General features: G+C 37.6%; 1 protein-coding gene across 3 annotated transcripts in view; it reads left to right on the top strand.

Moving 5' to 3' along the window:
- The first annotated feature begins 318 nt into the window (after positions 1-318).
- The window catches only part of LOC109420669 (uncharacterized), a 57,140-nt gene continuing 41,677 nt past the window's right edge, over positions 319-15,781 (top strand). For 2 of the 3 annotated variants that reach the window (XM_029852888.2, XM_062850238.1), the window contains exons 1-2: positions 319-1,131; positions 1,196-1,249. The gene's annotated coding sequence lies outside the window, so the exon portion shown is untranslated. The remainder of the gene's footprint in view (positions 1,132-1,195; positions 1,250-15,781) is intronic. The other variant, XM_062850237.1, reaches the window with a different exon arrangement.

The following is a 15,781-nucleotide window of genomic DNA, read 5'->3' on the forward strand; positions in this document are numbered from 1 at the left end:
CTCGCACAGTAAAAGTCAAATGTGACTTTTACTGTGCGCGCTGTTTTCAAACCTTCTGTGGGAGTGAGCAGGACAGGGCAAATTCGTACAGAGGCCCATTACCCGCGCGCTTGTTGAGTGTGGTTGTGTGTCATGCAGGGCAATTTAATTTTTGACGTCGCCGAACAAACAACCGCGCGCACACACGCGTGTCCATCGAACGAAACACGAAAACAGTTACCATGTTTATTAGGGTGGTTGTGCCGTGGTGGTGTGTTCTCGCGTAGAGTATGAGTAGTAGCAAAAATTTACGACGGTAAAATTTCATACACGGACGACGGCAACGGGCCTACTTCGATCGACTAACCAGCGTACGGTACGGACGGACGGAGAAAAAAATGAGCGTACATCAACTAGGGCTCGGACAAAAGTGAAGTCGTAGCTAAGTAGTGGAATCCGTTTTTGCGTAGGGTGCATCCAAAAAGGTTTGCCGAATCGCCGCGCGGGTTCCGCGTGCGGATCGTTTCCGTGTGAAAAGGGTCCTCCGGGGCGAAGGTCCTTGAAAATTTCGTGGGTGCTATTTAGCGCGGCGGTAGTGCCAGTGGTGGTGATCCACACGCAAAGGATCACCCTTCTACCTAGTGGTAAAGTTTTTGTGCCATCCGAAGAGAAAAAAAAATGTGAATATTGAATATGATTCTGTCGCAATACTTTGGAAGAAGCTGCAGCAAATAAAAAGTTACAGTGGTGATTGGTGAATCAACGCATTTGTGAAGTGCACCAAGTGAAAGAGAATTCAGGGAAAGGGTCCGTCGGGCGGAGGGCTGCCGATGGAAAGTGCTTTTCCCCTGGGGAGGAAAATTGGTGTCAAATGCCAGAGTGCCGGAATGAGAGAGGCTTGTTCCGATGGATAAAAGATGAAATTTTAATTCGGTTTGATATGTGACACAAAAGTGCGCACACGGTTTCAAGGGAACAACAAGGATTGGCCTCTTTTTTGCCACCCGAAGCTACGAGGTGCGAAACGAGGCAAGCTGGGAGCTGAGCTATCGATCAAAGTCATCAAAGTAGGCGAAATTGTGGAATCCGGATTACATTCAAAGGATAGAAAACTAGAATGGAAGCGACATCTGGGAGTTGTACCAAATGATGGTAAGTTGTTTAATTTCCGGTCTTGAAATTCTCCATTACAAGACACTTTTTTCTTTACTTTCAGATTGCATTTAAAGTTTCATTTGTAACAACTGAACAAAAAATCTGTCTGATTCAGGTATGTACAGGATCGTAGTAGTCTTATCAGCCCGTCGCGGGCGTATGCTTAGGTAATATGCGGATTCGATCATAAGTAGCAAAGCTAGATAAGATCTTATCTTGAAATCATTCATGCAAAAGGGTTCCTTTTTGCGGCGCTACACGAATGAGAATGATGATGAGAATGAGAAAAACCAACTTAGAGAATGACAGCTCTGCTTTTCAACAAGCATGGGGAGTATAATGTCATGGCATAGAAAACTTAAAAGTATTCCATTAAACAAAGTTATTTTACATATTTTGAAACGGATTTGTCAATGAGGGACACATACTGTAAAGAGTTCTTCCACAACCAATTAACGATCAAACGCAAAGCTAAATTGAGCAGGTGGCGCTTTTCTAAAACAGTGAACTACGGATCCTAGACTGAATTACTAATGATACAAATGGAAGTAAAGTGAAATTATTGCAGATTCTCAAAACTTTCCTGCAATTTATTGACCATAAATATGTTATTTTTGCTTCCAAAGCTAATGGTAAAGCCCCCTGCTTCCAAAGCCAATGGTAAAGCCCCCAAAAATGTTTCAAGAACTTTTGCCAAAGTTACTCTAAAATTTTCCATAAATCTAAAAGGAAGTTTATCAAGGAATCCGTTTCAAAATTCCTCCCGAGCTTCTTCTTGACGTTATGTCCCAACTCCCAACTGGGCAAAGCCTGCTTTCTCAGCTTCAAGAACATTTCCACAGTTTTTAACCGAGGATTTTCTCTTCCAATGACAATTTTGTATGTGTTTTGTATATCCTGAACAAGCACAATGAATGGTACTCTATGTCCCATGAAGTCAAGAAAATTTCCATTAGGAAAAGTTCCTGCATTGACCGAGAATCGAACCCGTCACCCTCTCAGCATGGTCTTACTGAATATCTGTGCTCTTACCACATTGGTCAAATGGATCTCTATTCCTTCGGAGCAGCTTCATCCAGGCATACTTCTAGCTTCAGAAAAATTTCCAGAGATTGCTCCAGGAATTCTCCCAGACATCCCTAGAAATTCCACCAAGAATTCGTCCTGAAACTTCTCTAAAAGTTTCTCCATTTTTTTAGACGTTCCTCCAAAGATTTCTCCAAGAATAACTGTAAAAAGTCCACCAGCGTCTGGGTCTCTAGTCATCCTAGTGGTTTGCCTATGGATCGCCAATCCGAAGACGGCGGGTTCTATTCCCGTTCCAGTCGAAAAAAATCTCTCGACTCCCTGGGCATAGTGTATCATTGTACTTGCCTCACAATATACTAATTACGGCAATGGCAGGCAAAGAAAGCCCTTCATTTAATAACTGTGGAAGTGATCAAAGAACACTAAGTTGACGACAAAGCAAGCCAAGTTCCAGTGAGAACGTAGAGCCACAAAGAAGAAGTCCACTAGAGATTCCTAGTGGAATCTCTGCAATAATGCTCGAAGAATCTATAAGAAAAAAAAAGTCCCCTCCCCCAGGATATTCAATCTTGACGCGATGGGAGGGCTTAACCCATTAGCATTTTAGCGCCAGTTTATTCTCCACTGCTTGGACTTTGAGCTAGATATATCTGGTTTACGAGTTGATCGCAAGTGAAGGAATCGGCCGTAAGTACTAATGGGAACCAAAGGAGTATCCGTAGTGCATTTATCACAAGTTATAATTCAGCTTGCATAGACCTAATCTTTGCATTCTTTAAATTTTCTCAAATTTAACAATAATTGTTGAATTTAACGTAACGCAAGAGTGGGTAGGGGAGGTCTCTGCGTTACACTCATCATTCATCACTTGAATTCGGAAGTACACAGGACAGGGGACGCTAGGATAAGTTAACTTACAGCCTTACAGATTAGGTAACGTTAACAATTAAATTTATTACCTTTAGAAAATTCTGGACCCTAATCAGTCAAAACTGCTGATTTTAGAAATGAGTTTATATTTGTATTTCTTCTTTTTATAGGTTTTGTATATGATTTGGATGAATATATAGAAGTAGACAAATAATCTTAATCATTTTAATTTTTGACACAAAAATCAGCTGACTGAACTTTTTTGTTTTATATTCTAGACGGTATTATAACACTGACCAAAAAAGCAGGAATTTTGTTACATGTTTCTTTAGGACTTAGGACGGTTGACAATCTAAAGGGTTTCGGTGGATGTAATAATACTTCGGACTTAGATGATCACAGATATGCAGAAGACGACTAGACGAAATTAAGAACACAATTTGACATATTATAGACTATATTTCGACGTATAGGGTTTGACTGATTTCATAACAACATCGAATGGAAGCTCAAAAAATGTTACCTAACACTAATATGAGAGTTATTTGGGGATGATGCTGGTGATGTCAATGACCAACATCGGTTATTGACACTATTGGTAATCAGCTTGAAATAATTTTCAGAATGTATTGTAAAAAACTTAGGTTATTATTTGATTTATTGTTTAGAGATGCTGTCAGAAAACTAGTTGCCCATATCGGCTAAAAACGCTAGCTCTGGCAGTTGTCTCCGAATAATTTTCAAAAATATCAAACCTGTAAACATTAGCTATGACAAATTTTTTGCTCTTCTTTGTAATATTTCTCAGGAATAGTACCTTGAAGGCGTTAACATGTACAGCTTTTTTCTCTCTGAATGTTGTCCAGTGATCTCGGATATTTTCGATTATTGAAATATTGTTCAATTATCATATCATCTTTGGAGCTTCCATTCGGTCAAAACACTAGTGCGATGGGAATAGTTAAAACACAGTAATTTTAAAAACTACTACGACCCAATACTAATTACTACACACTTTGCTCAAGTTGACGACATCGTCTAGTCCATCGTGAGTATTGGTACTAGTAGGGGGAAAGTTGGGAAAGGGTCCAGGCTTTGCTATCAGCTGTCATGCAGCTCCACCTGGTCACTCTACAAAAAAAAAAAAAAAAAAAAAAAAAAAAAAAGAATCTATAAGAAAAAAAAGTCCCGGGAACTCTGGAAGAACTACTGGAAAATTACAAGTCGAGTTACTGATCCAAATTAAAGCATTTCCTGGAACAATGTCTGTCAGATATTCCTTTGACACAAATTTCACAAATGGAGGAGAACGTGCCTCTGGAGCCGACCTACTGATACTGATACCTGCATGCAATCCTGGAGTGTTTCCTGGGAGGAACTTTTGAAGCAATTTCTAAATGAGTTATTGAACAAAATCCTGGAGAATTGTAGAATGAACTTCTGGAGAAGAATTTTTGGGGTATCCTTAAAGTTTTTCTGAAAGAATCTGAAGAAATTATTGAATAAAACTCTGGAAGAGTTTTTGAAGCAATCTTTGTTCGAATTCCTGTTCGAATTCTTACAAATAGCTATAAAGATATTCCTAAGAGTTCGTCTGTATAACATCTAAAAAAAGACGCAGACACCGTCTTCAGCCAGAGGCTGTACAGACTGAATGAAACTTAACACTAGACAAGGGACACACGGAGCATGCACCAGTGGATACGGAGAAGAAACTATTCTCACGAAAAGTTTCATCGCCCGGAGCGGGAATCGAACCCTCACCCCATAACATGGTGCGATTAGAAGCTTGATGACCCTAACCGCACGGCTACGAGGCTCCATATCTAAGAGGAAACTATGGAGGGAGCAAACACTGGACGTATACGCATGAATGAATTCCTGTAGAAATCTTTCAAAAACTTCGGGAATAATCAATGTGGCAATCTCTGTAGTAATCCTCGGAAAAATAATATTGAAAAATATTTAGAGTATTCTCTGAAAGAGTTATAGCACAAGTATCTGAAAGAGCTCATGTAAAAATCCTTCTGCCATCATTTTTGTTTACATATTAGCTATACCGGAATGGCTTGAGAAGTATCGGGAAGAATTTCTAGATGAATACCTACCTAAAAAATCCATCGTTATCTTAACGAGTTCTTGCAATAGAAAATTGCGTATTTTTGGCCGTTTTGTTCTCTTCGTCATGATGGGGTTTTTGAAACATATTGAACTCAAAATTGGCTTCAAATCTTTCCCAAACAAGCTGAATGATATGACAAAAATTCAAGCACTTTTGCTGGCAAAACCTCCTCATGACGAAGAGAACAAACCTGCCGATAATACCCTTAGTCACCCTAGTTCCTGCAAGAACCTATGGCACAATTCATGCAGGAAACTTTGGAGGAATTCTTATATTTTCAGTGCAATTTTTAAGAGTTCATAGAGTAATATCTCATAAAAATCTAAAAGAGGAATTTCTTAATGGAAATGTGGTGAAATACTTTCAAGAATCTTTGAATTAGCTTGTTGAAAAATTCTTAGTGAAATTCCTTACATCGTTTCTAAAAATATTTGGAAGAATTTCTTAAGAACTCTGGATTTTTCTGCAAGATTTTTCAAGCAATTCATAAAAAAGCTCTGAAAGAAGTCACTGAAGAATTGGCTTCTTTAGTGGTGTTGAGATAATTCAATATTCTGAATCTACATGCCAAACTGAGCCGAAATCCAAATTTTCATCAATTTTGGTGCCCGGGAACCTATTTAAAAATCAATTTGAAATTTGTATGGGAGCGATTTGTCGAATCACCCCTCGTTGCATTCTGTACTGAGCGGAGCTGTCAAGCAGTTGCCCAGCTGTCAAAAGGTGATTTCAAAAAATCTCTTTGAAATTGATTTTAGATACCAAAATAAAGTTCTAAAAATCTGAAAAAAAAAATCATAGCGGCTCAGAAAAAGGTGCTCTTTTGTTTAAAAATAAAAAGTCATTGATTTTTTGTTAATTTAAAAACCCAATTCTGGTGAAGATCTTTGAATTCCTGATGAATTCTCAGAAGAATTTATGGATGAATTTGTAAAAGCATCTCTGGGGATGCTCTTACAGGAATTCTTGCTGGAGTAACGTACAGTCACAGCTAGTCGTGTTCGGTAATTTTTACCGAAATCTCAACAGCTGAGCGATCGGTAATGGTTTTTTACCGGAATCCTGTAAAAATTACCAAATTTCGGTAAAATGTTATCGTTTATCTGTCAAAATTTAACGAAGTTCGGTAAACGTCATCGAATTTTTCCGGTAAAAAACTTAACGGTTGAGATTTCGGTAAAAAAATTACCGAAGTCGGTGATTTTTTCCAAGTGTGATAACCCGGAAAGAACTTCATGGAGAAATCCTGGGAGAAAGTCCTAAAGGATCCCGAGTAGGTATAAAAATCTAATGAATAGCATAATCAGCTATTACTGATTGAAGAACAAAAACTGATAGAGATTTGATTGATATATGAGGTAAAAGATCAGGAATTTCTCAATAATAGCTCGATAAGATATTACCAGATAAAAACAATGTCAGACAAGATTTGTCGACCTTTTATCAGGTATCAGAAGGCCGGCTCCAGAGGCACGTTATCCTCCATTTGGGACATTTGTGCCATCGCCATACATATGAGCCTATTTCATCATTTACCTGAGGGAGAATGGGACAAGGGATGGGAATTGGGAAAGGGAAAGGTGATGAAATAGGAAGGGGTGCCCTAGAAGAGGGAATGAACGCATAAGCGCAACGAGAGCTCATAGCTCATACCACAACGGGGTTAATCAGTGACCTGAAAAGGACACTAAAACGCATAAGCGTAAAAAGAGCCTATAGCTCATTGGAGGTAGCTTGCGACGTCATGCGACTTTCAATATGACATTGAAAGGCACGTCATCGAAAGCATCCTCAATATTCAAGAAATTACCGCAAAACCTACGATTGAGCAAGTACTTTCTTGAAAACATATACAACTTTGTGTAAAAGAGTCACTGTGGACATCCCAAATTGGGAGGCATGTGAGTTCACATGAGTAGGCATGTCAGCCAGACGAACATCACTGATGTGATAATCGACAATGCGTTTCAAGCATTTCAGAAAGAACGAGGTAACCAGATAAATCTGAAACTCATTCCATCTTTATACAACGCACGCACCCTTTCGGGATAAAACTACAGAGTAATTTCACGCCATGAAAAAACCCCATAGAAAACTACAAGAGTTCAAAACATGTTTGAAATACTCAAATCCCTCTGCAGAAAAATAGGACAAAACCCCATTTCCTCCTGAAGATTTGAATTAGGCAGAGCTTTTTAGGGCCCACTAAGTCGATTATATAGCTATAATTCTCAAGCGGAAGCTAGAGATTCGTAACTATACAAAAGAATGGTTTATCCGAAGATATTTTGAACTTGAACAGATCAGAGTTCCATTCAGGAATACCTCTTGCAGTCCGCACAGACTGCAGAGGACAAGCTTCTTTCAAAGCAATAGTTATGGTATGCCACAATGGAGGGCGTTGTAGGTACAAAACCACAATGAAACTCTCTTGGAGTAGCAATGGAAGCGAGTTATCCACAAAATGTGGTCGCAACCAATTAGTACAGGTTTCCTAATTCGTTGAGCAGGGACGCCTGAATACGCAAATTTTGCGAAGGAACACTCAAAAATGCAAAGAAGGTCAAATGGAGACTCGTCATCTGACACATGCCAATCAGTCAACTCATGACAAATTCAGCTCATGCAGAGATTGGTTAGGTGCAATTCTATGTTAAGTTATCCATGAACTGTACTACCTAAGTATTCCATCAAACTGAAGCATCTCAAATTAACGTTTGAGCTACTTCAGATGATGTAATCCTATCGTAGATTCGTAGCAATACTGCCAAATATCAACGAAAAAATGCTGAATACAAGAGCTTGCTTGAAGGCATCCATAAGGAAAGGTTGAAACATACTGTTAACGTTATTCTAAGATATAGCATGCTCGAGGCACGACACTTCATTTATAATGAAAGAAGCAAAACTGGGTTCACAAGGTAATCTACACAGAAGTTACCCTATGAAAATGAACTTTTTGAAGTAGAGCCACTTGGGCCACGCACGCTTTTTACGCTGAAAATTGATCTGAGGTTTCCTAGCCGTAGCCACTACCCAAACTAGACAGGATTACACTCTTCACAATCACAGCACAAAAAGGAAACATCAACGACAAACCAAATCGGTGTCAATTGAAAAAAAAAACGCCAATGGCGAAAACGCATTTAGCGAAACCGTATAGGTAGTAATGTAAGCTAATTTACAACATTTGAATAATCCCGCCCTTATTTAGCCTCAAATTTGAGACTTAAGAAGGGCAACTGATTATCTCGGAGAAACGCAAGGTCTACTGCACTATTGCTCCGGTTAGCGCAGTAAGGGCGTAATACTGTGGAGGACGCCCTAATTCTCCACAGGCTCCGTTTGTGGTTAGGTTTTTATTAGACCCCCCTAACCATTCATTCCTTGGCACGGTAAGCATAAAGCCGCATAACACCATGAATTAGGGGTCACCTGTTTAGTGGACTCTTACCACTGGATCAGGCGGTCCGTAGTGTTATTCTTAGCCAATTAAGACAATCGCTACCGACACTACACAGCTATTTAGGCTGATCGGGAAAAGAAGTTAACATTGATGGCTAACTTCCGAACAAGCCCGAACAGCCGTAAAAATCATAAATCAACAAAAGGTGCTCTTTTGTTTAAAAATAAAAAGTCATTGATTTTTTGTTAATTTAAAAACCCAATTCTGGTGAAGATCTTTGAATTCCTGATGAATTCTCAGAAGAATTTATGGATGAATTTGTAAAAGCATCTCTGGGGATGCTCTTACAGGAATTCTTGCTGGAGTAACGTACAGTCACAGCTAGTCGTGTTCGGTAATTTTTACCGAAATCTCAACAGCTGAGCGATCGGTAATGGTTTTTTACCGGAATCCTGTAAAAATTACCAAATTTCGGTAAAATGTTATCGTTTATCTGTCAAAATTTAACGAAGTTCGGTAAACGTCATCGAATTTTTCCGGTAAAAAACTTAACGGTTGAGATTTCGGTAAAAAAATTACCGAAGTCGGTGATTTTTTCCAAGTGTGATAACCCGGAAAGAACTTCATGGAGAAATCCTGGGAGAAAGTCCTAAAGGATCCCGAGTAGGTATAAAAATCTAATGAATAGCATAATCAGCTATTACTGATTGAAGAACAAAAACTGATAGAGATTTGATTGATATATGAGGTAAAAGATCAGGAATTTCTCAATAATAGCTCGATAAGATATTACCAGATAAAAACAATGTCAGACAAGATTTGTCGACCTTTTTCTTGCCATCCAGCATCGAACCTATGACTTTAGGATTCATATTCGGCGATGCTTACCACTCAACTGTGGCTCATTGTGGTGATTATCATGGGAATAGAAGCATGAGGTTCTTCGTTCCAACATCTCAGAGAGGGGCACATGGCATTTCAGGCCAAACTTTTCAATAGGTCCTATCTGCATTTGAGAGGCTCTCTTTGTTCACTTTCTCTTTCAATTATTGCAATGTAATGGTACACTTTTCATCTATTTTTGCAGTACAAATCAAAAGACGACTGTTTTGACCATCGTTCAATGCAAGGAGACAATCATAATACAAATAAACAGCTGAGATATTAACGAAAGAGAGGGAAACCAAAGAGAGCCTCTCTTCTGCAGATAGGACCTTTAGACATGTTTGGCCTGATTTCACTAACATTGAGCCAACTCCATGGGTGTATGTGTTCCATTTCGTGCAGAAGAGTTAAATTTGTTTTTATGTAGAAATTTTCAGATATTTTGACACGAACATGATTTAGATATTCTCCCCTACTCGGGGAATTACGGGAGAAATCCATGAAAGAACCCCGAGAGAATTGTAATTCCTAACAAAATTCCTAGAAAGATCCTTAATTGAATTCTGGATGTATTCCTGAAGAAATTCCAGAAGAAATATCCAAGCAAAACTTAGAAAGCATCAAAAAGGAATCCTGCAAATCGCTCATGGAATACCGGGTAACATGCCGGAAGAAATCCTTTAAAAAATTCTAAAGAAATGAATGAAGAAACCCCGGGAGCATATCTAGAGGAATTCCTGAAAAAAAAAATCCTAGAGAATTCCTCAAAGGAATCCCTTAATTAATCCCGGGAGAAACATCTGAAAGAATACCGTAAGGAGTCCCGGAAGAAATCCCCAAAGAAATTCGAGGGAGATCAACGAAGAAATGTCGGAAAGAATGCCGGAAAAAACTAGGGTATCGCGCCACTTGGGCGTTGGCTTCTATAGAGTAAAGTGGGGCAAAAGTTCGAGTGGGGCAAGAGTTTCTTTTGAAGTTTTTGAGCTCGATTCAAATTGTTTCTTTCTGGTGTCAAGGTTGTTCGAACCCTTTTTGAAAAAGAGTGTTTCACTCCAAAAATTATGAAAATTGATAAATATTTCGAGAAGTTATGACAAAATGTTGGTTTTTGATCAAAAAATTGTAACATGCGATGGCCCTTCCAACGCATGGAATGAAATTTTAATGAAATCGAATTCGATATTTTATTTTGGGGCGTAACTAGGTATATTTTGAAGATGCTCTAGCATGTATAACTTTTTGCAAAAAAGATTTGGAAATCGTATTTTACTCATAGTGGGGCAAAAGTTCGAATTGTGGGGCAAAAGTTCGAGTCATGTGGCAACTTTAGGTATAAACCTAAAATTCTGCAAAATGTACATATTATCTCTAAGAGTGATGGAATTAGTGAGAAAATTCGATCAGAGTTGAAAAAAAATGTGGTTTTATCTGAATTTGGTGGAAAACTACTAATTTTGGTGTAGTAAATTTAACCCTGATTTGGGTAAAATCCAAATCGAATTTTAAAGTGTATTCCAGTTCTAACATCCTATATTAAGTGGTTTCAGGTATTCCTATTACCAAAGTGTCAAAATAGTGTGCTACGGTTAGCGAAATTCCACAAACACTAGATTCGAACTTTTGCCCCAGTGGTGGGGCAAGAGTTCGAATAAAACACACACATACAAAAAGTGTTGTAACTCAAAATTGAAAAGACATTTGGCGTAGCTTTGTTCAGCAAAATTTTAGCTCATGGATGGTAGAATCACCACACGGTATTTATTTATTTTTATCTGCTTCGATTTTTTGAAATAGGTTGAATTTTCAACTAAGGTCGAACTTTTGCCCCACCTTACTCTATTCGTCTGTTTTCTACTACAACTCAGTCAATTTTGAACCAATTGATTTGAAATGTTGTAAACGGGTAGATACTATACCTATCTCACCGCATTCCAAAAATGATGTCAATTGGTACAAATTTGACTGAGTTATAGCGGAAAACAGACGAAAATAGAAGCCACCGCCCAAGTGGCGCGATTCCCTATTGAAAGATTTCTTGTGTGAATCTTGGGATGAATCCCTACAAGAAAAACGGGAACAATACATGAAGCAAAGGTTCAAATCAGCCAGTAATCAATTAAAGAGTCCTGGTATGAATGTCTGATGGAATGCTGTAAAATAATGCTGTAAGGTATCCTGGAAGAGTATCTAATGGAATCCTGAAATATCTCAAATTGTCAGTTTTTTCAGTGATTTAATGTCTCGATATATTAAAATACTGGTTGGAAACGAAACAAATAAAAAAAAATGCAAAATTTTCCAAAAAAAAAACTCTAATTTCTAAGAACTGTCTTGTTATAGATGTTAATCAAATGCAAGAAGTGCTAGTAACATCTTTGATAATCCGGTGAATTCTTTTCAGGCATTCCTTGATGAATAACTGAAGAAGTTCTCGGAGGAACCCTGAAAAAAAAACAGGAAAAATTCTATGAGAATTTCAAATCAAGGTTGCGACCATTCATTTGCAAAGATTTACATTCATTTGCTATTATCTCAGTTCAGAAGCATGCTATCGAAAAACAATGTATGGATGAATTTAACCTTGTAGTTTTATCTGAAAGTTTGTCGAATAACATTGGGGTCGCACACGCATAGCAAAGTCGTGAGCGAGCTGTGAAGGCAACTTTCCACAGCGTGAATATAATTTACATTCACCGCGTGGAGAGTTCCCTTCACAGCTCGCTCACGACTTTGGTATACGTTTGCGACCCCAATGTTATTCGGCAAACTTTCAGATAAAATTACAAGGTTAAATTCATCCATACATTGTTTTTTGATAGCATGCTTCTGAACTGAGATAATAGCAAATGAATGTAAATCTTTGCAAATGAATGGTCGCAACCTTGTTTCAAATTAACTTGCTGAAGAGTGACTATAGCAGCTAAATATTTCAGGCATTGCTCATAAATGTTTCAAAGCAATATTTTAATAATTCTTCGGGAATATCCAACTCAAATTCATGCTCGCTTTCAAAGTTCTACTATTTTTGTTCCACGAATTCAGTAGCCTTTGGCATGTTTTTCTTCGGATTTTATCTGAAGGATTCTGACTGATATTACTTCAAGATCGTTGTATGGGTTGCGCCCTGGCCAAGTTCGCAGGGGTTGACGGTATTAAAGTGAAGGAGTTTCATTTTGATTATTGTAATGTAGTGTTCTTTAGTGAAACATATCACCTTTTTAACACTTTAATGCGCCTCCAACGGTTCATCACGAACCGGCTGCTGCAGATGGAGTATGGCTGATCATATGCATCAGACATGCTCGATAAACACGGAGGAACCGCCAGGGCTCAGTAGAGTCTATTCCCAAGCAATAGTTCCAAATCAGTTGGATTTGAGAAGGTTTCGATGATCGTTACAAATCCTAATAAAAGTTTTATAGGATTTTTGACTGGTTTTGGAACCTTTTACAGCCAGCTGACTTCAAAATGTTGTTTGGGCTCTATTTCCCACGTTTCTCGGTTGATTTTGATTAGTAATTTATTAATGTCATAGTCGCTTTTTCGAATTTCTACTATGTTATACTTTATTATATTTTATTTAAATAAAGCAATTAAAATCAACCGAAAAATTAATAGTGGGAAGGAGATTTGCAGCACTTAATTGTGCTGATAGATTCGAAGCTAACGTGCGAACACTTGACGTGACAGTTTGGACTGGACAAAAAACTGACTGCTTTTTATTAATTGAACAACGTTACTTTTGTATGACTAGGTTGACATTTCTAGGCCATGCATGAGAAAATGACATAGTTTATCTTGATAGGACCGATAGGACAGAACAAATTTGAATATTTTTAATAGTATTTGTAGGGGGATGAATACATAATAGTTGACAAGCAATTTTTGTTTATCTCTTAGATGATGTTATGACACCAACAGAAAAAATATCAGAAGTTCAGTTACATGTTTCTGTAGGTTTTGGACCGATGACATTTTAAGGACACAAGAGATGAACACAGAAGTAAAAATCAAGAAACAATTTGACACAGAATCGACTATATTTTAACATACGGGTTCGACTGATTCGATGAATCTGTCTAGAAGTATCTAGAAGACAATTGACGCTAAGATTGGAAAAATGCTTGCAGTTGGGACTAGACTACAATAATGGCCGATAGGAAACATTGCCCTAGACAGCATTATTATTCATTTTTTAATGTTTACCCGTAGGCTTTTCGCCGGTTGACAGTACAGTATTTAGTTGTGTACGAGGATACGGATTAGATGGTGTACAGATGACAGGGTTCTCACGGGAAGTGCTTCAAGCGAGGCTTACATAACAACTGACAATAAAGAAACCTATTTCCCTTGACTTTCTACGCAATGGACATCTGACCGAACACACGTGTTTTCATTAATCTCCTAGGCATTATTAAGGCATGACATATGTGCATGACGGAACAACTAGCAGGACACAGTTCCAGACGTCTCTTTTTAATAACGATATTCATCATATTTCCAATAAAACTATACTTCAACAGAGAAAATAGGTAGAGAAGCGAAGAGTGAACAGCCGTCTGAATGGCAACACTTTTTCTGTTTTGATTTCATTACTAGGATGCTGGCAACTGCCGAAAAACAGATTAATCCACCTATCGAGAGTAGCGTCTTTCTCGTGTACTGCAATAGAAAATTATTTATGCAGTTGATTTATTAACAAGAAATCATCTAAATTGTATTCCAAAAAGGATCAATGTTCATCAATTTAAGGAATCATTGTTATTTACAATAAAATCATTGATATTTGAAAATATTGTTAAAAAAATGTTTCAAATGATCGCAATACTTATCTTGAATTATGTGGCAATCGTTAAGGTTTGTTGATTTTGTTCGATAGGATACCAGTTTGACGGTTCGATAAGGTATTTTTGGCTTCACACTCTTCGCTTCTCTACCTATTTTCTCTGTACTTCAATAAAGCAAAGACTAAAGCTGCTATGATAGAACAGATCAGAATGACTTAATTGACATATTGACTATTGGAGATCTACTTCGAATAACTGACAAATTGACAAGAACCTAACTAAATACATGGATCATACTACGAAAAAACCAATTGACAAAAAAAGGGGAAACTTTTATTAAAACTATTTTTGTTCAACGCAGGCCAAAACAGTGTCGACTTGGGCCACGCACGCCTACGTACTTCTGTGTGTTGAAACAAAAATAGAGGCTCCTAGAAGCAAATGTAGGGAAAGGGTGCGGTGTAGAACATAAGCACAGTGTTGCTACCGCCGTAATCACTTTGAAAAAAAAAAAAAAAAAAAAAAAGATCGTTGTATGGGTTGCTACATCGATTTCGATGGAAATTCTTAAAGAAATAGTTTTGAAAAACAAAAATGAAAGAAAATTCTTGCGAAACGATTTCAAGTTCATTTGCAGAGAGCTTACAAGAATTAAACAAAATGAGCCGCGTCGATTTATGAATCGAAAGTTTATTTTTTTACTATTTAGATTTATCTAAAGTTTGCTTTTAAGAAGAGCAGTTATATATGTTAGATGTGTCAGATAAAACATATTTTAGCGATTGTTGATATCTGGGACATTTTCGGGACACTTTATAATGCGAGACGAATAACTTGAATCCGGAACTGTCTCGCACAATCCGGGTCGTCTGGTCGTTTTAAAACCTTGGACAGACTGGTGGTATTCGTACTATGGTACAATTATCTTCAAATGAGTTTCATGCTAATAATTGTCTTCATTCAAGATAGCCTTAGAGTAATTTTCTTGACAACTTCTACCATGGTTCGAACACCATCAGTGTGTCCCAGGCCTAACGTAGACCAAGATATGTATTTGTAATATATATTAAATCAGTAAATTTCAACTTGCAATCTTTTCGACATATGGCTCTTATGTATTTGAACAATTGTATTTAAAATACCATCATTATATCTCTTCGCTGAGTGAAGTTATTAGCATCAGTAGTTTTTTTAGTTCAATGCAACTTGTTGAAGATGTTTTTTGCTAATATTTTCATTGCCGCAATATTATCGGCCTGATAAACATATTTGCAAAAAAACACTAAAATGTTGCCCTTTTGTTAGGCTGTAATTTTATCAAATTAAATCAATAATAGGGTAAATCGCCAATTGTTGCACGGCTAAAAATTCGCCAATTGTTGCACACCCCCTAAGAAAAACATGGAGTGTGCAACAATAGGCGAGTTTTAAGATGTGCAACAATTGGAAAATTATCCTACCACAGCACCATATTCAAAATTTAAATCACTATCACTATCTGTTTTAGTCAAGTCTACACATACACAGTCATCTCTTGGAAAAATGTTG

This window comes from Aedes albopictus, chromosome 2 (assembly GCF_035046485.1).
Source record: "Aedes albopictus strain Foshan chromosome 2, AalbF5, whole genome shotgun sequence".
Taxonomy (NCBI): domain Eukaryota; kingdom Metazoa; phylum Arthropoda; class Insecta; order Diptera; family Culicidae; genus Aedes; species Aedes albopictus.